The following is a 22,349-nucleotide window of genomic DNA, read 5'->3' as shown; positions in this document are numbered from 1 at the left end:
TGTCATTTCAAGATTCAGAAGGGTGTTTACGAGGACCAATTTTGCGGCTCTGATGTGTCCTCTGTGCTTCCTTTTGTGGAGCACTCAACAGTGTGGACTCAAGAGAGCTGGAAAGTTTATCAAACACAGGATTTTCCTCCCTAGCCATTGGGTTTTAAATCCACTGGGAGAAGATCCAGTGCCAGGCAAACGGTTGCGGTATTGTGACCCTCTCAGTCTCAAAAGACAAAAATAAATAAAGCATCACCAAGACCGCATTGACCCTGAGAGAAGGACTAATGGAGGATAATTTTATCACAATGGAAATAAACATGTTAAAAACCCTGAGGGAGAGCAATGCGCTTGATGTGGTCCGTCAGAACGTACATGGAAAAGGAAGATGCTTTTTGATGTAGAGACTGTGTAGAAATGTATAATAGTGATATTTCAATATCAATCCCTCCAAAACGCACTCAGTGCCCTGCCATGAATAGTTCCAAATAGAAGAACCATTTTTGGTTCATCAAAGAACCTTTCAGTGAACAGTACTTAAAAGAACCATTTATTTCTTTGTGTGAAGAGCATTTTCAAAATCTAAAGAACCTCTTTCCACTATAAAGAACCTTATTTGGAATGGAAGGAAGTTCTTGATGGAACCACTGATGCCAATAAAGAACTTTTACTTTAAGAGTGTATGATAGTCATAATTAAAACATGATGGTTGGTTTGCAAAAAACTAATTAACGTAAACAAGAATGTAAAGTTCGGGTTTCCTTTTGTTGTTTTCAAATCCCTAAAGACACAGTGTGCCCCTGACCGATTAATTGACCCAAGCTTCCTGCCTTGGATTAAAATCACATAGGACAAGTCCAGCTTGGGAACGCTGATCTGGATTCAGTTGGATCAGCTTTACGAGCGCTAACCAAAAACCAGATGTTTTCATCTCATTTTGGACCGGAGCTTCCTGGGACATCTCCTTACAGAATGTACTGTAAAAACACCACCAATGTGAAGGTAATGCTCTTCGGAGATGTTTTCTGCTGAGTCATGGCGATCTGCATGCAGTCACGACACGGACGATCATTCACATACACCACAGATGTTTATAAGAGATCACTTTAGAACGATTGTGTTGGGGGTTGTTTGCTTCATGAAGATTCATGCAGATGACATCATTTTTTCAAAACATAGCAGCATGAATTCCAGTAAGTGTTTCGTGATCAATCATTGTTTTGTTTGTTATAAACTAGCTACTCTGTCATTTAGCTGACAAAGTGATTTATATGACACTTACGGAGTAACCTGGGGTTAAGCGTTTGCTCAAGGGGCACATTGGTAATAGTTTATGGATCAACCCTTGTGGGTTGTTTAAACCCATAACTTGTCTGTTAACAGCCCAGATTTTGAGCCGCTAGAATATATTATCAACATGGTATGGGTTAAATGAGGACAAATACTGATTTACAAAGAAAAAATAAATAGTTTAGTATTATGGTTTTTAGGATTACACTTAAATTACGTCAAAATTTATAACACATTTGTTAACATATAGTTTATATGTTTTATAAGCAATTCTTTTTTATAAATAACTATTATAAGTAGTATACAGTATGGTGGCTTGTGTGTGTATATATATATATATATCATTAAACTAATATATATATATACAGGTGCTTCTCAATGTTTCGAATGTCGTGAAAAAAGTAAAAAAAGTTCATTTATTTCAGTAATTCAACTCAAAATTGTGAAAAACTCGTGTATTTAAATAAATCAGTGCACACAGACTGAAGTAGTTTAAGTCTTTGGTTCTTTTGTGATGATTTTTGATGATTTAGGCTCACATTTAACAAAAACCCACCTTTTCACTATCTCAACAAATTAGAATAATTCATAAGACCACAATAAAAAAAAAAAAAAAAACATTTTTTACTGAATTGTGGCCTTCTGGAAAGTAGGTTCATTAAATATCTTCAATACTTGGTAGGGGGCTCCTTTTGTTTTAATTACTGTGTGGAGGTGATTCAGTTTGTGGCACTGCTGAGGTGGTATGGAAAGCCAGGTTTCTTTGACAGTGGCCTTCAGCTCATCTGCATTGTTTGGTCTCTTGTTTCTCATTTCCCTCTTGACAATACCCCAGAGATTCTCTCTGGGGTTCAGGTCTGGTAAGTTTGCTGGACAGTCAAGCACACCAACAACATGGTTATTTAACAAGGCTGCGGTTCTCTCGGTTGGTTGTGCATCTCTTTTCTTCCACACTTTTCCTTCCACTCAACTTTCTGTTAACATGCTTGGATACAGCACTCTGTGAACAGCCAGCATCTTTGGCAATGAATGTTTGTGGCTTACGCTCCTTGTGAAGGGTGTCAATGCTGGTCTTCTGGACAACTGTCAGATCAGCAGTCTTCCCCATGATTGTGTATCCTAGTGAAACCAAACTGAGGAGGACCATTTTGAAGGCTCAGGAAACCTTTGCAGGTGTTTGAGTTGATTAGCTGATTGGCATGTCACCATATTGTAATTTGTTGAGATAGTGAATAGGTGGGTTTTTATTAAATGTGAGCCAAAATCATCACAATGAAAAGAAACCAAAGACTTAAACCTACTTCAGTCTGTGTGCATGCATTTATTTAATACCCGAGTTTCACAGTTGAGTTGAATTACTGAAATAAATGAACTTTTTCATGACATTCTAAGTTATTGAGAAGCACCCTGTATATATATGTTTTAAAAAAATTTTTTACTCTTTTGTTAGTTAGCTCTTAGTAATCTTATAAATAAATGAAGTACATAGTTATTCAGTTATGATAATTTTATAAATAAATACAAAAGCATTCATAAATTCCATTAATGTTTTTTATTGTATTAAGCAAACTAATAATAACAATAAATGAATATTCTTCAGAATCTCTATTCACCAACAAAAAATGGAGAAAACGCGCTAGACTTTAAAGTCAACATGAAATCTAAATTGACTCTATTTTACATTCTTAAAACATGTTCCTGGTCTTATTGCATTAGAATTCTTCAGTGCATGTTATTTTATAGAAAAAAAAAAAAAAAAACAGTTTGTCTTTGTAATCTTTAATCAAAATGTAAATACTTGCTCTGCCTCTGAAATAGCTTTCCTTTTTCAGGTGACAGTCAAAGTCCTACACACCCACATTCAGGTCTGGCATACCAATTCCTAATGGTATAAGTCCTGTATTACATTTGTGTTATCCATCCGGAAATAGAAAGGGTTGAAATGAATCCCATTTCTGTTTCAAGTCAATCTCTACCACTGGAACTTCTCAGAAAAGATCCATGGAGATTACTTGATTTAACTTTCTCATTAAACCAGTAGCAAACACAAAATACTTAAAACTTTATATAACTACAAAAATGACAAGTTTTATTTATTAGTTTATTTTGTTAGTTTATATATTTATAAACTAAATTAAAATGAGAAATGTTGCTTGGCAAGTAGCTGAGTTTTATATTTTATTTCAAGTAATGCAAATGGTTTTTATGATTTCAATTTTAAATTTCGTTAACTAAACTAATCCTGGAAAGAAGACGTTTTGAAGAATGTTCACTCTGTTCTTTACTATATAGTGAAAGTGAATGGCCACTAGGGGCTGGACAAACATCAAAAAGCATCATAATTGAGTCTGTTAAAGGCCCCTTTCACACTGCCACGCTGGACCCCAGAAAATTGCCGGAACATTGCCGGGTCGCCTTCTGTGTGAATGCAAAACACGTCCCGGGATTGATTCGCACATATTCCGGGTAATCACTGGCAGTGTGAAAAGGGCAAAAAATCTAGCGACCCGGTAACAATTGCAGGGCCACATTACCATGTGTATTTCACACATTCACACTGTTCTTTACTTATACAATGAATGTGAATGGCCACTAGGGGCTGACAAACTTCAAAAAGCATCATGAAAGACAATAAAATTAGCCACTATGACATGTATTTCAAGTCTTTGTGTGGAGGAAAACAGACTGACATTTTTTGATGTGAAAATCCTGCTTGACAGATGCGGTCACAGCCTTCACTTTCAACAGTTCGAACATTGTGCTATAAAATTTCTCCTTTTTAGAGTCTTATGGGTTTGGAATGACCAAGAATGAGTAAATAATGACATAATTTTCATTTTTGGGGTGAGCCATGTAACTGTAACAGAGTAAAACAACTCAAACAAAACACACTCGAAAAATCACTGCTAATGTTTAGTCTTTTTAACACATTTGATTGTGTTCAAACGATCTTGGAATCTGAGGATTTTGCCAACACGTTTACATTGCAGGAAAGCGGTTTGCGGTGTAGACAACTTCGTGAAATTATAATGGGGACTGTTATAGTTTTATTGTGTTTCATGTTTCTCACTCTCATTATAAACAGGGTTTAAGACAATACAATTCAGAAATAGCAGTGTAATTTTTTTATGCTGATCAGATATTAGTGGCTGTGTAACTTGAGTTCTGTTTCTCACATCCTGTCAGGGATGCTTGGACATCCACTGCTATAGGCCCGGCAACCCCAAAGATTATTTTAATTTGAAGAACTCTGAGAGATTTTATCATTAATAACTTTTCTGCAAATAATTACATAGGCAAGGAAATAAGTTATGGACGATACGTTACTTGACAGGTTTCTGAAACAGCAAGAAGCGTTGGCTCCAGTTCAGCGTTTTGTTCAGAAAGTCAGGAATTCATCATATACTGACCAAAGGGTCAAGCAAAGGTGGAGAAAAGCATGTGAACTGACCATAAGATCTGCAAAAAAAAAGCATCTATTGTTTATCATACACAATGGTAATATGTATATACTTATATTGTTAAAAAGTTCAGGACTGGGAAATATATTTTATGTTTTAAGTACGCCACTTACACTTACAAAGGCTGCATTGACTTGAACAGATATATCGAGAAATATGACAATTTCTTTCAATTAAAAGATTTGTTGGTAATAAAAAATGCTTAGTAACATTAGTAAATGTGTTCTCTGTCACTTTTGATTGTCTTTTTTTGCTTTATTTATATTCATTTGGGCAGGGGGGGGCAAAGCTTTAGGACACAAGTTTTGGAGAAAAGAAGAGAGTGTTCATCTTTAACTGTAGTGATACTGTCACTTTAGTGTTTTTAAGCGGTCACCGCACCATTTTAAGACAAATCATGTCAAATTAGGTCTGACGAGGTACATGACCTCGCAGCTGTTGAAGCTGTTTTCTTCTTTCGTGAGGGCAAACGGGAATGTGTAATGTGATTATTTTTAATCTTTTAGCATGATATAATGATAGTCAGTAACATTTTCTGACAGGCTGCATCTTGGGTGCTTCAGGAATCTCTTCCATAAAATCTGTGTGGTCGTTCTATACACGAAAGGTTTTCCACCCTTATAAAAAAAATCTGTAAACTTATGGTCTGTTTGTGACAAGCAGAAACCCTGATTCAAAGCACAGGTGGTCAGGTGTCTGTCTTCAGCTGTGACTTTACACATACAGTAAATATACAGTATGTTAGCTTACTAATACACTACTTCTGGTGTATATATACATATAAACTGTATACTATACTACAAACAATGGGAGTTTTGTTCCTTGCACTGTCGCCTTTGTCTTGCTTAGTTGGGGACACTTTATTTCTGGCAATATTTTCGGCTGATTGCACAGACACTATTTGCAAAGTTAACTGAGTGGATGATGACATCAATGAATCAACAATGAAAACGACTTAAACTAAAAAATGGACTGTTTACTATTGTCCTCCAACATTATCAACCACCTGCACAGAGCTTTGACACAATCTGTATTGTATAAAGTGCAAGGTGACTTGACTGACTATACTGTACAAGCAGGAATACATTTAGTATGCGTGTAGTTTGTAAATAGTATGTGAACAGTAAAGTTATGTTTACTGCATATGCACAGTATAGGCCTACAGCATACTGTTTACTGCATTCTGTATTTTTTTTTGCTAAAAACTATTAAAACAAAATGCAATATACATCAATAAATGATTTTTTTTAAAGAAATAAGGTAAATGGATCAATGAATGATTAGATTTAAAATGAATTAGTGAATGAAATAATTTTAGTTTTTGGCATCTAGTCACCACCTCAAAAATAATATGGTTATGCTGCATTTTAAGAAGCACTTTTTATGTATACAAAGTTAGGTAACAAAAAACATAAAAAATGGCTGATATTAATGTACTTCCATATTCCTAAAATGGAAAATACCTGGAATCTTAAAGAGAACACAATGATATGGAAGGCTGTTTAAAATATCTAGTTTAATATCTCCACAATTCTGACTCTTTTTCAGAATTGCGCATTTAAACCTCTCATTGTCTGAGAACAAAGAAAAAAAAGTCAGAAACCATAGACTGGTCAGAACTGACCCTTTGCAAAGACCCCACCCCCTTTGTTAGTGTTGCTTACCAGGTTGCTATGTCGACAAGCCTGTAGCTCTCACACCACACATCATGTTCTCACGCAGTTAAAAATACATGCCAGAGCAAAGGAAAACACAAAATGAGTCAACAGACAAAACAAAGCAGGTCACTTTTGGTTATGAAACAAACGTCCCTCCCAGCGTTCGAATTTTGTCATTTCTAAGAAATTCAAACAATAAATACACCGTTTTGTGGGCTCTGTAATGTGTCAGTCGCTGTAGCGCCTCAGTTCAAGCGGCACGTGAACCGATTATGTCTTCCTCTTTACTAGTTGTAGCATGAAATAAACTTGAATGAACATAGAAGGCATCTTGTTTCAACCATGGAAAAACGACGTCAATACACACCATTTTTTCAAGTTCAAGTCACCGCAATAAAGGTGCAATAGGTGATTGTCTTCAGAAACATTTTTTGCTATGCTGGTTGAACGTCTCTTCACATCCCTGGTAGCAATCATTAAGTGGTCTAAATGTTTTATACTGTAGTATATTTATATTTATAATATTTTTACTTCTTCTGTGGAAGGCACAGGACCAAGAAATGTTTCGTCCAATCAAAATGTTCAGTCCCCGAACCTGTCACCATATGTATTTGCATACCTCTGTGCACCCTGTTCAATAGGATCGAGGGCCTTCACATAAGCTATGCAGAGAGAGCGAGAATGGCAGGCAACACAACAACAAACTGACCTTCCTTCCTTCTTTGGTATTGTAGTAACCGTGACTAACTGTGCTATAAAGTTTTCTCACCAGTGAATGACACATTATGTGTTGAAGTAATCAGGGATGGGCAGTATTTCAGTCGCAATTATTATTCTTTTTTTTTTATTATTATTCTTAGTTTTTATCCTGTGGTGGTAACAAGCAGCCTCCCCCCCCCCTTGTTGAATGGAAATCAGGTCATGTGACAACTAGCATACTAATGCAATATCAATAGTATTCCTTCAGAGCTTAATTACATGTTCAGTCATCTACTGCATTCATTAAAAAAATACATGAAATTGTCTAAGCTTTCAGATTTGCCATTGTTTAAGCATTGCTCAACTTTACACACATCCCATAACAAAAAAGGAAAAGTGGTTTTATCCTACACCACTGCGAAGTCTTCAACAAATATAACATCATTCCTAAAAAACATTTTATTCCATAAATATTTTTTTATTCTGTTTATAATGTAGTTTAATTTTTGCAAACACAGTCTGCTAGGTTTTATTGGGGGGAAAAAATGAAAATGTTCAAACTACAGAGCCTTTTTTTTTCCTTCAATTATTAATATTCCAGGATATTAAATTTTGAACATCCTTTTATGGTTTTGATATTTCGTAAATCTGTAGGTGTGAGAAATATGGCTCACTAGGGCTCAGTATGATGCCTAGTTTAATTTTATCATGTTATCTTTCAACTTTATACCCCAGCATGCCTCCCTGCTGACCAGACAAAACGTGTCCTTTTAGGCCCTCAGTGTGAAAATGTGGTGGTTAGACAGAAACTCAAACAAAATGACAGGACTAACATGATTAACATGAATAGATTGAGCTCAGTTTAAGCAGGCCTGCTTCCCAAGTTGAAGGTTTGCTGTTAATACTTGGACCAAACTGTCTATAAATTGTGGCTTGAACGAGGCCATAGAGAGCAGAAACAGGGCTGGATCCCACAGATAATCATTCCTCCATGCAACAAATGTCCATCACACATCTCACTTTAAAATAAAGCAGAATTGGATAAAATTAGTGGTGTTTGAGTCTAATACTTGCTCTTCACAATTTTCTCCACTTTTCTAAAAGGCATATTGATTTTCTGATTGCCTTTTCATTTTGTCCACCCACGCATCAATATAACATCAAGAATGACATTTGTGTCACTGATTATGTTAAATAGTAGGGATGCACTGAAATGTATTTTTATTTCATTCCACATTTTATTCCATTCAGTTTAAGATGCTGACGAGACGTAGAGCGTCACGTTCAGGCTTACGAAGGAGTGAGCTGCAGACGCAAACATCACGTTAGGACAGATGCAGACATAGTGCTCATTTTTTGTCCTTTTCAACCTCCCGTACATCTATACTGTGCACCACTGGTAAAACTACCTTCTAATGCTTTGCTCACATGCTCTGATAATAATAGCTTTGTAGGACTTTGACATTATTTGAATAATTCAGTTAAATCTGATTTTGGTGCATGGAAAGAAAAAAAAAAAAAATCAATATTGATATTCAATATAATATATTTTCTGTCCAATTTTATTGTTTTACTTTCAATAAAAGTGGGTGTTATGGCTTGTATTTTTTTTAATTACAGTATCATTAAAATTACTGAGGTTAAATTCAAAATCTTACAATATTATTTTCAATCATGTTATAAATAATAAATTAGTATAAAATAAATGATCGCTTTTCGGTTTGTTTTTTTGGCCAAAGGCAATCCAGAATTTTCGATTTTCGACCCAGCATTTTAATTTCGGGGCCATCATATTAAAGTAGGATATAGAATTAACGTGAAGGAAACATACTGACTGTTTAGGTTTTGATTAATATTTTTTAATCTTTTACTCTAATTTTAAGTTAAAACCAACCCTGTAGTTACTCTGAAGTTTGTATAGTTTAAAGTGTTCGAATAAACCTTAAAGAATGTAAAAAAAAAAATCACACTACAATACATGTAGGCTAATGAGTTTAAAGATGTTAAAGAGTGCTTTTTAGTGTTCTATGGGTGGGTATAGAATACTCGTTAGAAAATTTAATATTTTTAAAAAAAAATTAAATTCCTATTGGAAAACTATGGTCCAAAACAATCTAGTTTGCTTTTGTACTACAGTGAGAACTTCTTCAAGGGGAAAGTCCTTTAGGACTGGTTCCAAATTATGATAGATATTTCCAATAGGCACTCCTTGACTAGATCCTTTTCAAAAGGTGTCTCAGAGTGGTCAGGTTTTTTTTTGTAAATGGGAAATAACAGTGCATTAAAAATGACGGGGAGTTCATGTTTATGGTGGCACTGAGCCACTATCCATTATGACAGTGTGGCCGGTGAGGGGGGACTAGGGAATGTGCACATAAAAAACAGCCTGGACGGGATTTCCCGCTTGTCCTTCGAACAGCTAAATATGCTCAAATTAATTTGTGATAAGTATTAAAAACCATGCTCGCAAAAATACATGGAACCTGCAACGAACCAGTGTTTTCCTCAGACAGCAATTTAGACACTCATTTATCCATCAATAATGCATCATATGTGTTTTTACATATGACTAACATTCATCAACACAGGCATGCGTCTCAGATTGAGAGTCGGGATACTCCAGAAAAGAAAAGGAAAAGAGTGGGAATGTTATGGTTCGCTCAATGGCCTCAAGTGTTTAGCCTAGATGTTAAAGGGAACAAAAGCCTTATGTCAGGTTCATAATACATATGTGTGGCGTCTGGAATCTACTCCAGGTTTCTCTTTACACTACAACCCAGTGACAAAAACATCAGAGTGAGGTCAAACAGAGAGGCTTTCAAAAAAAACATTAAAGATCTAGCCTTCAATCTCTTGTACTGGATGCCCCAAAAATAGCCCCCGGTCTGAGAATATCCCTATTTCTAAACTTCTTATCAGCATGGTTAAATAGAGATGCCCACTGTCAACAGCCACGTGGAAGACTGCAACCTCACTGAACATTTGGATCGGATTCTTCACACGGACCACACACAACAATTACTGACGGACTAATACAAGACTGACACTGTATAAAGAGGACGGGGTAGTTGTCACATGAAGAAGCACTATAGTAAGTTAGGATTTAATCGCGTTCAAATGTCTAGTGTGTGTGTGTGTGTGTATGTATAGTTTTGTGTGTATGTGATGTGTGTGTTTCATTTACCTGTTGATTTACAACAATATTGATTTGTAGTGGGTTGTTTACATTCATCACTAGGCCTACGGGTTTAGCCCAACTTATGATATTGGCCTGAACTCTCCACTTCATATAATTAACTTAGTAAAGGGACTTCTGCTTCTGGACAATTACAAAAGAAAGATCCATTGAATAAATCACATTTTACTGTTTCGTGTAATTTTTCTGTTAAACAATTAACACAAAATCACACACGCAAAATTCTTGTATCTTCTGAAGAGCCGCGCTGTCAAGGTTGAATGTGGCATTGTTTTATACAACCACGTTAAACCCTACCCCCCCCAATAGAAGTTAGATTGAGTAACTTACTTTTTTTATTAGACACAATATTTCCATTATCTGGTTGTGTTTTGGTTGTTTTTTTTGCTAGTTGCAGCGCAATAGTTTCAACACATATCCTGATCTGAATCGTATGCGTCTCCAAGCAAAGTGACTTGACATATAACCGAGTATGGTGTACCCACATACTCAGAATTTGTGCTCTGCATTGAACACATCAGTGAACACATCACGGAACCCCACACACAACACCGCAGCCATTTATGTGGCGGCGGGGCCGGGGAGCAGTTGGGGGTTCAGTTGAGCCTGCTCAAGGGCGGCACCCTCCAGTCACGCTGTAATGGACTAGATAACCTTTAGGGTTAGGAGATACGTCAAACTCTCTAAACACTAGGCCAACGACTTCCCCCAAAATACGCAGTAGCGGGGGTATTTGTTTCTAAATTATTTTGACTGAAATCATTGAAGGATTCACTGATTCACCTATTATAAAGAACTCACTTTTTGCTCGAGGATGAATATTTCTTTCTGTGTTTTTTTTTTGTTTTTTTGTGACTAATTCAGAATACAAACGTTCATTATACCCCCTAGCTTTTTTCGAAACCTGCTGGAAGATCAGTGTTGAATACAAAAATAAACGGCTACACAAAAATTGTTACCTTTTTGGAAGCTCATGTGGTGTTGAAAACAGACAACTACGTTTTAAAATAAATTGTCATCTATCCTGGACCTCTAACATTGAAATGAGCTTTTTTTGTAGTCAATATGTTCAAGTTGAACATTTTAAACTGAGAGAGAATTACACGTGACAACTATCCCCGGTCTTGCCATATCTATAAATCCTTATTACAATGTCCTTGGTCTCATTATATTTTAATATCGACATATGCCCCCCTATAAACTTCACCCATTTTATTGTAAATTGTTCCCTGATGGAGTAAACACCAGAATTACGCTTCAGTTTCCCCCGTTTAGTATATTCATAAGTTAAAAGAGGATTGTGGTGAGCTAAATTTCTGATTGTACTGCGGCTTTTGGGGGTACAGCTTTATCGTCCTGTCAAACCCATCCCAGTTGGTGGAAGATTCAAAGATTATGGAAAACAAATACAAAATCAAGGAGCTGTGCTAAAAGCTGTGAAAATCCGATTGACCTGTCAGAAGTAACTTATGTTTCCCGCACAATCTGTGCTAATGTGATCTGCCAAGGCAGACCTTTAGGGGAAAAAAAGAACCCCTCCTCCTCACACACGAACATAAGACACCATTTCTGGTAATGCAACAGAACGGGTTGAAAAAAACCGATCTGCAACAATGGCACAACAGATAACATCAAACTTTTAGGAACCACTCGAATTGGGAATGAATCCTTCGGTTTTTCTGAATGAATCAACCCTAATTCACTGAGATAGATAAGACTCAAGAGAAAGACGGGGCTGTGGCAGCTGATTATGATGCATGCAGTCTTAGGTATTGTTTGAATTCTTGATTAATTCAAGTTTTTAACAGGATATTTTTGCTGTTAAATTCATGGGAAGAGTGTTTATTGTCAATTTATGAGATACTTGTTGTTGGGGTTTTTTCTTGATATGAAGTTAATTAGCTTTAATCTTCACATAGTTTTAGTTTAATTGTGCATTAATTTTATAGTAGCTTTATAGTATTTTGTCTTTTTTTTTAGCTTTTCATTTATTTTATTATAGTTCGGTTTATTTTTGATACATTTTTAGTGCTTCGACATACAGTAAATTTAATTTAGCTAACAGATGAGATCAATATTCAATATCAATATTCTCACTGTGATCGCAAACATACATTTTGAAGCTATTCTTGCAAAAATGTGGCAATTTAAAACCTGCTTTGTTTTTATTGTTTTTTTATTCCATGTCAACTAATTTGAACATTAACATAAATATCTGACCATCAGGCTATGTAAAATGGATTTTTTCCTTTTCATGTTCCAGCTATATGAAATTAAAATTAAATCTAAATATCCATTTAATGTAATTATGCATGCTTCTAAACTATTGCCCACTTTTCTCAGCAAATATTGATATGCCTCTAATGGCAACCAATTAATCAGCATATCATGTAATTCCTATTAAAATACTCTAATGTTAGGACTTCGAGCTAAATCAAACAAGCCACTACCCAAAACTGTTGCTTAATTAGTATATTTTCTAATCTCGGGCCTAAGGATACTCAAAGGGGTGGGAGGGGTTAAGACTATTTTTGATTGAGCTAGACTCTCCCATTATTTATGATTATCAGGAGTTACTGCTCCTCTGGAAGACAAACCATGTTTTCTTTGCAAATGAGATGGAGCTGCGCTAATCAGAGAGTGGCTAAGGACCCTATGCTGGACGCAGTGCAGCTGTAGCAGTTTTAGAACTGCGTTCCTCTCTAAACAAAACAAACCAAAAAGCTCAGGACCCAGAAACATCCACCACAGACCCATTACGTATACAGAAGGCCGCATTGATAGAATATAGCTTTTTTTCCTTTTTGTAAATGGCATTAAGATTTAAAGATTAAGACCTCGGTTTTCAGTTTATACCAAATATTTTGTACAGGTAGCCAAAAAATGTGCTTCATGTGGTCTAAACATGCAGATTAAACAAATTAATGAAGGATTGAAATCAAGTGGTAGAGGGGCCAAGCATTCATGAGGATAGCATCTTGAAGGAAATGTTTTGACATTTTGCTATTGTCAAAGTGATTTCTGCAACTTAATGAAACAGGATGGATGTTTGAGAGTGACACAATCCATCTATCACAAAACAATAGGATTGATCAGATCCATTGCTAATACTTGCTATGTTTGTGCTAAGTTGATTTCCTCCAACTGATGTCACTTCCTGGAGGATGATGTCATTAGGGACTGGCTTTTGAATTTAAAAGAGGTATTACAAAAAACAAAAAAGTTACAGGATGGAAAGTGACCCAGGGAAAAACTTTTCAGTTCATCACTTAATTAAAAACAATTCATTAGAAAAACATGCTGTTTGAAACATTTTGAAATGAAAAAGGCAAATGATAAATAATTTTATGCAGCAATAATAAATGTATAATTTAGTGTTGAACAAAATATAATTTAATAACTGATATAACACCAGAATAAATAGTCAATTATTTTAAATGATTAAATGTAAATATATAAACATTGCTTGAAAATTAGAACATTTTGCAACATCTGCTCAAGACAAAGTAATTAAATTATGTATTTATTTTTATTTTATAATTATTTATATGATTTTTATGTCAGTTTAGTTCCAGTATAATTAAGAAATTCATTTAAATGATTCTAAAGCTGTTTATTTGAAGGTTTAAAGATTTTAAATTGTGATTTTCATATATTTTCTCATACTTTTAAACCAAATATGAATAAAAATGTATCGTAGAGCTGGAATTACTTTTTTAAATAGATCAGATAGCTAGATACATAGATAGATAGATAGATAGATAGATAGATAGATAGATAGATACTGGAAAGTCCATCTACAGATTTATTATTGATGTGCAGCCATGGAAACGCATGTGTTCTAATGTTTGGAGAGAGTGAGAGTCCCATCTGCACCATATCTTGCATGTGCATCAGTTTTATTCCATATAATGGATTATTGCAATTGTGTAATGTGCCATTGGAAATTCTGGCTGAATCTGCCCAAACTGAAATTTTATTAGAAAGTCCTTCACATCAGCAAGAAAAAAACAGAAGTGTAAGAAGACACTGTAAAGAACAGAACTGTAACTCATCAGAAGTAAAAGCACAACAGATGGTCCAGTTCTTGAGGGTTTTCCTTTTTTATGCTTGTTGAGGGTTGCAACACTAATGGGTTCTCAAGTGGGGACAGGATAGGTTGAAACCATCTATTTCCATGTCGTCTCCACATATGACCCTAAAACAGGATACACATTTATTATATTGTGCTTTTGTTATTATTAAACAGCCTTTTTAAAGGAAATTGAGGAAGACAGCAATCACAGTTTTAAAGATGTACTGCATGTACATGGTGGTGGGAGTAAATTGCTGCTACCGGTTAGTTTGATTTGACTTAGAAAAATGCCTTTGATCATCCCAAGACAAAACCCCGTTCCTCATAATAACAAACAGCAAACCTCAAGAGTCTAATCACTCATCTGTAATTAGATTCAGTTATAGTTCCAGGTGTAGGATGCAGTTTGGTTTCTGAAGTTCAGTCTTACTGGAGACTTTAACTTGAACTTGAACATTTTTAAATTGAAAGAATGCTTTGGTACACAATATGTTACTGTATTATATGTATATACATTTTTTAATGTAGTCTCAAGATTTTTAACATGGTGAGCAATGCCTCATGGTACCTCACAGAGAGAGGCACACTATCACTTTCCAGAACATTTTCATTCGATGTTCCTTGCTGGTGAAATTATCTTCCCAAAATGGCTATCCATCTTAAAGTTGAAGTGTGCAATTTCTGTGCAGTGTAACTAACTGAAATGGCAAAAGTTTGTTTTGCTTTTTAGCTTTTACAGAAGTAGCATGATGTTGAATGTAGATGCATACACAAGAGCAAAGAATGAGAAGTGCTGACTCAAGCACCCATAAGCACATGTCTCAGGACACTTGTGATGCAAAGACAAAAGAACAAAGTTTGTCTCTAAATCACTCCTGCTTTACTTAAAAAATGTTTTCTTTTGGTCCCTTATCATTATTGAGACAAACTCAGGATATAAGCATGATTACGGACCTAGGATTATGATATTATAGCATGATTGTGTGTAGTTAAATGCATGAGCAAAAAGTCCAGTGAAGTAGGATAATGCCAATGTCTACATCTTTCGCAAAAATCAATGTGATACCACATTTATCAATAGCACATGGCCGAAGAAAAGCTTGCTGTATCGTTGCTTAGCCGAAATGTCAATAGGAATATGATCAATTATTAAGAGGTTTTAGACGATTAACAGGCCAAAAAATGAATCATGGTATAAATTTTATTTTATTTTTTTTAAGTCAGGGACGAATTAAATCCTGAAAGCCAAGCCAAGAACACTGTGTGTTTCAGTTCTACAAAATGCTGTCGATTGCTCCATATTCCATAATTGGTCCTAACATCTTATTGTTGAGTCAGGAGACCCATATTAGTTCAAACTACACACACACACACCTATAAATGCAAAGAAAGCAAAACACACAAAGCAGTATACTTTACCCAAAAATATAGAAATCTATCATTTATATACCGATCAAATTGCTCCAAACCTGTATGAGTTTATTCCTTCTGTTGAGCACAAAAGAAGATATTTTGAAGAACGTTGTTAACCAAACAGTTTGCTGGTAGCCATTGACTTCATAAGTATGGAGAGAAAAAAAAAATAAAAATATAATAGAAGTCAAATGGCTACCGTCCAACTGTTTGTTACCAAAATTCTTCAAAATATCTTTAGTTTTTATGAAAGAAACTTGGAACAACTTTAGGGTGAGTTAATGCTGACAAAATGTTCATTTTTGGGCGAACTATCCATTTGCTAAGCCTTTTATTGCAGTAAAATGATTTACTTTTAGAACATTTATTTAGTTACTTTTTCAAATAACATGGGTTTTTTTTTTGTTTGTTTGTTCTATTTACAGACATAACAAGCTCTACATGAAACAGTAATTGCGAAATGTTTTTGTTTTTATTAGTTTACATCTCACATGCACTTTTATTTTCTTGTATTTGATATTTTTTTAATCTTCCACAGTGACTTCATTTCCTTACAGAGTTGAAATCTAGAAATATGAAAGTTACACTGAATGTTTAAAATCAAATGACAAATACATTTTGCAATTGTAATCTAACTAATTAGGGTGCAAAAACACCAATGTAAGGTCTTGAACTGTAGTCAGAATTTCGGTAATATTTCAATGACAGCTTAAATGTGCAGTAGATACAGCTCTGGGTGCCAAAGCGCCTCTGGAGTTCAGCTCAATATCAGTGAGGCGGGTTGTGTCACTCTGTAGAGTTCTGGCTCCAGGAGATCTTCCTAATGGTTGACTGATGCTCAGATAGAAGCAACACAAGTGAGTCCACGTCCAGCCTCTTCCCCCAAGCCCCGCATCTCTCTTTGCTCTCAAAGACAACACTTCCCAAGAATGATAAACACGAGCCGCGATGTTTGTTTTTAACAAAGTGAAGCCTTCTGCTATGATCTGAGCCAAAACTCAATATCACGAGGCAGGAAAGAAATAGAGACGACATTTATAAGAGACAAGAACAACACCATTTAACACACATTGTGCTTATTCTTCCAACTCAAATATCTTGCTGTGCCACCCCGTGATTTCTGCATTTCTGCAAGATCCCAGAGTTTCAAAGCGGACATTACAAATACTTGAAGTGCATTTGAAGGGCATTTGGCCTTGCGGACATCATTCAGGAGGCTGGCAAAAATGTGCATAGATTTTTACAGAATACGCAAGTGAACTAATCGAAAATGACATTAAGATTCAATTCCAGACCAAAATTATGTTACACTCAACGCAACAGTCTTCCAATTCCCAGGGATCCCTACATATTTGTGAGTCTCCCACAAGGGTACGACTTTTATTTCGACTCCCAGAGAACATTTTTCACAGAAACATGTGCGCTGAGTGAGCGTTTGATGTGTACGGGGCTCAGATTCGGCACGTTTGATGCAGAAGTAATCAGCACTTCAGCCCTCACTCCACTCCCAAGGGAAGTCCATCCAACCGTGGAGTTTTACAGGCTCTTAAAGACAGTGCCGGAGACAGTGGCATAAACTCGTCAGTGCTTCGCATTTTCCCATCCTCTTCTGCGTCTCCATCTCTCGTATCTCTCCTCTCGCCTCGCGTTACTCCACACGAGGAATGATATGCACAATAGGCCAGAGAACAAAAAAAACTATTAGCTTGAGAAGCTGGAGGCTTGTTAATGTGATGTTGCATTAGGAGATCCAGTCACATGCTGAGAAGTTTTACTGTTTTCTTTTAGTATTTACTTTCTATCTTTTAATTTTCTAAGTGGCTCTTTTGCGAAGTACTAATTGAGCCACCTTTGCACAAACAGTTTAAAGCAGGCCTACATTTGGCTCTAAATGTTGTTTTTACAGCGTCCTTGGAAAAGAGCATTGATTGCCGAGTGATTAATGCATAGCTGTTACCAAATAGCAGATCTTGTTTCAGTTATGAGGCCTGCTGACCATTGGCATTGAGCTGCATTGCCAAGAATTAAGCAAGCATCACTATTATTATTGCTCAAACTTAGGATTAGGGATTTGAACAAACCCCTAACGAAAGTATTACAACTTTTGTTTCATACTTGTCCTGCACAATTTGCACTACAGATGTGAATCATACCTCAAACCATGCGGCTTATTGAGGAGAATTGGGATTTAAGCATTTGATTTAAGCAGAAAACTAGATGTAGTCTTAAGATCATTGCTAAATACTTATTCCCACTGGTCCAAACTTTTAACTGGTTGTTTATTACAAAAAAAAAAAAAAAAATAATTAAATAATAATAATATAGAATTAATAAATAATAATAATAATAATAATAAATAATAATAATATAATAATAATTATAATAATAATAATAAATAATTCATTATATTTAATACAATTGTGCCACATAATATTTTTTGTGAAAACCGTGATGCATTCCATTTTCAGGATTCTTAGGTGACTAGAAAGTTTATATATCTATATATATATATATTCTAGTAGAGTCTGGTCACTTTTGATCAATTTAGATGCATCCTTGCTGATAAAAGTACAAATTTCATTAATATAGGCCTATTCATGTATTTTAATATTTATATTAGCAGTGTAGAATGTGTGGTGTTATGTTGATGAACGAATGAATCATTTTGAATGAATCAGTTGATGAATGATTCAAAGAATCCCTCATAAATGCAGTCACCACCTAATGATTTAAGACTTAACATGCAGAAATAGTCAATGCAAAAATCCCACCACTAATGCCTGAATAATAAAATAGTGCAGCTTTTTTACCTTGCTTTTTTTTTTTTTTTTGCTCTTAAATTAAGATGTTTTCACAACTTTACATTACAATGGCTTCTTTTCCTCAGCTCCAATGTGTTTTTTATGTACCATCAGAGCATTAAGCCAAAAAGCCCATGAATAGAAGTTGAGAAGGTTCAATTCAGAATTCAGCTTTTTGGCTTAATGCTCTGAAGGTTCTTTTCTAGTCATTTTCTTGTATTTCAGTGTCCAGCGAGGCTCCCACTCAAAGGGGTCTGGGGCTTTGCCATATCTCAAGCTGCTCTAAATGGGGACGTACAATCACTAATCCCTTGGCCTTTGAAGAACTCTTTTCCCCAGGGAGATCTTTGGTCCATGGCCATTACACAAAAAAAAAATAAGCAAAGACTTCAAATGGCTCCTCATGCTTTCCATACACTCCTATACTCCATATACCACCCTCCTCCTCTCCCCCCTCTTTCCTGTTAATGGAGTCAAATACATGGCATGTCTCCTATTGCTTGTGAATGCAGTTATCAGGTAAGGGTGAGCAGCAGGAGCAATCTTAGAGGGCATATCCGTTTAGTTTCAGTCATTTGCAAGTAAACTAAACACTCCTCCTCCATAAATATTTTGTCCAGTTTATACAGCCAACCAACACATGTACCAGGCCCTCAAATGATTTTAATTAGCTGAATACCTAACATTCAGCCTGTTGCTTGTCATATTATATGATTTTTTTAATGTGTTTTTTATATATATTCTACTGCAATATTTAAAAATATCTTCATATGATATCAAAACGTTCATAAATTTTCTACACTGTTCTGCCTACTGTCTGCAAAAAAAAGACAGAAAGAAAGAAAAAAAAAGAAAAGAAAAAAAGAAGAAGTGGTCTCTGAATTCTGGACCTTACTATGTGTATCTTTGAGAGCAAATTTGCTTATAAATTTTTTCTTTTATATTTGCATTGTGAGTGAATTAAATGAGCGATTTATTTTTGGCCTGTTTTTAAGTATCACATGCTCCTTGTCATTTACCACCAATTTAATTCATAAAGGCATGAATGCAATGAGAGCCGCAAGTGTTTATAATTAAATTACTCTTATCGCAATCTGACCTCTTCTTAAACAGAGTCGAAGGTCATGTCTCTTTCCTGTCGAGGTGCAAGCTGTCTCCCTTTGAGCCCGTATTGATTGTCAACTTGGGTGGTGCACTGAATACATAGAGACAGACGCAAAACATGCACACACATGGCAAACTTCTATTCATTAGCTCAATTAACCGAGCAACATGTCCTTGAAGTGCCAATCAAAACTTGCATTCTTCGCATTTGAATGGAGTAATAAAACACTCTGCAGTCACTTATACAGATCAAAATGCTTCTCTGGTTTTGTCATCTGGCTCCTGTTTAATTGCCACTTCTGTATTATTAACTGTATTAATAATAAGTGTTTCATCTACTGTATTTATTCATATGTGAAAGTTCTTGCAAGCTCACTTTGATGTCTGAAATGGTGCTTAGTCAATGTACTTAGCTGAAGTACCAAATAGAGTCCTGTTTAATGGAAATCACACATGACAGTTCCAAAGCCTTGGAGGTCTTGGAATCCATCAAATGGCTGAGTCGCCTTTCAACAGGTCATGTTTTTGGAAACCATGCTGTATTGAGTATTCAACCAGAACGTCTTTCCATTCTATTTTGATAAATGTATTTGCATCGCTCAGCTTCTCAAACCAGCTCAGCCAGCATCTACATCTGGCCATTTGGCCAGCATCTGCACCCTAACAGTTCAGTCATCTGAATATAAATGGGCTGCCGGTCTGAAATAGGGGTGTAAACGTTTGCTCTGACCGGTACGATAATTTGTTAAATGATGCAATGCATCATAAAATCTGCAGTCATTAGTTTAATTATTTTACTATGCTGAAGACCCACATTCAACCACAGGGACAATTTATTTTTACATTTTTAAATTGAATTTTTATTTGGACAATTAACTTTTCATTTTACACAATACATTATAGGCTAATAATTGTATTTTGGATAAGAAATGAATGCAGAATACATTGCATATTCTTATAGTAATTATAATCGATAATTAAATTCTGATGCACTGAATTTCCTTGTCAGATCACAATGCACCAGTGCAGTTTTTAGACTGCCTTCAAGTCTTCCTGGTAAGTTCTTAATTATGTGTTTAAAAGTCATAATTAGTGTTCAAGGTCTGAAAATGTTTAGAATATCGGTCAACGTTATATTTATTTTTCCTTCTTTCTCAAAGACAAAGCATTTTGGGTGCTACTGCACCAAAAGATGTGCATTAGGTGAGTAATCATAGGGGAGAATGATGGGAAGTGTAGTTTTGTTGCACAAGCCTGTCGCCTCATAAACCAACTAAATGAGTAGTATTATCTGGCAAGCTTTTCCTCTATTATTCATCATTAGTACACTAAATTGTGTACAAACTACCAACATTAACAATTTAAACTTAATTATGACAAATACCAGTTGCTTGCTTTGTGATTTTCCTCAGACTTGGACAGTTGAGGCTTATAAAATGCTTATAAAATGTATGTATTATCTAGTATTTTATAGTATTGTATTGCGAGAATGATGAGAAGTGTAGTTTTGTTGCACAAGCCTGTCGCCTCAGAAACCAGCTAAATGAGTAGTATTTTTCTATTCTTCATCTTTAGTATGCTACATTGTGTACAAATTAAAGTGCACCCATCAACATTAACCAATTGCCTCTGCCAGGATTTTTTTAAATCGGCATTCCCCAGAATTGAGACCTGTGGTCTCATTATGAGGTAATTCTCACCTTTGCTGCAGCCACTGCGTGTTGTTTTCCATGGCCGACTCCAGATGCTGCAGCTTCTGATTGGACCACTCACCATCGGCCGGCGGGGAGTCCCGCTGAACCACGTTGGTTCCGCTCATCTGCTCCACTCCACCCTGACAGCTCTCCATCTCCGGCAGGATGAAGGTGTAGCTGCACTGACCGTGCTGCACGCGGTGAAGCTTCCTCCGCCTTTCCCCTCCCCCGCGTCTCCCTTGACCGTTCACGTTTCCGGAACTCACCAGGCCAACGGACACCAGCAGCAGTGCCAATTGCCAACCGCTTCTGGCAAACCTCATGGCAGCAGGAGCAAAAGCAAAGGCCACCTGCAGTCAAGAGAAGGTGCCAACTCAGTGGTTCAAACTCTTTTGATGAAGGAACACATGGCTGGAAGGAGATGAAGAGGCTTTGGACTTTGGATTACAGGACCTCTGATGCTGGAGAAGTTCCTGGTTTTCACAAGGCTCCCCTGAAGAAATGGGCACAGGCACTGAGGCACTGAGCCTTGAGTGACCACAACACACTCTCACAGACAGATAAGAAGGCTAAGAAAGAATTTAAGGAGCAGCGGAGACAGCCCTTCTAAATGAGTCTCCCAATCTGTATGGCTCTTAACATAAGAGAAAAGTAAACAAAAGAGGAGAACTTTCCTTCCTATCCCAGAGCGGTGTGTGAAATGACCAGAGTGAGAGAGTTCTGCCCTCTTATCTGGGAGAGAGGGAGTGTGTGGAGGAGGCGGGGGGAGGCTGAGGGAGGTCTATTGACACACGTTCTGTCTCTCGTCTCCTCTGCAGCATTTCCTCACCCCCGAAGCCTGGAGGAGAAAGAGTTTCTTCTACCCGTTCAAGGCTGTTCTGAAGTTGATTATGGGACAGATTTTGCTTATAAATGAAAAATTCTCCACGTAATTCTCTCTTAGGTGATAAAAGGTTGTGCACCATTG

At 36.2% G+C, this 22,349-nt stretch overlaps 1 pseudogene; it reads right to left on the bottom strand.

Annotated features, from left to right (window-relative positions):
* The window catches only part of LOC109045476, a 35,416-nt pseudogene extending 13,389 nt beyond the window's left edge, over positions 1-22,027 (bottom strand).
* Positions 22,028-22,349: the final 322 nt, after the last annotated feature.

The sequence above is a fragment of the Cyprinus carpio genome, chromosome A6 (genome assembly GCF_018340385.1).
Source record: "Cyprinus carpio isolate SPL01 chromosome A6, ASM1834038v1, whole genome shotgun sequence".
NCBI classification, from domain to species: Eukaryota; Metazoa; Chordata; class Actinopteri; order Cypriniformes; family Cyprinidae; genus Cyprinus; species Cyprinus carpio.
This window is presented reverse-complemented; position numbering and strand designations above follow the sequence as displayed.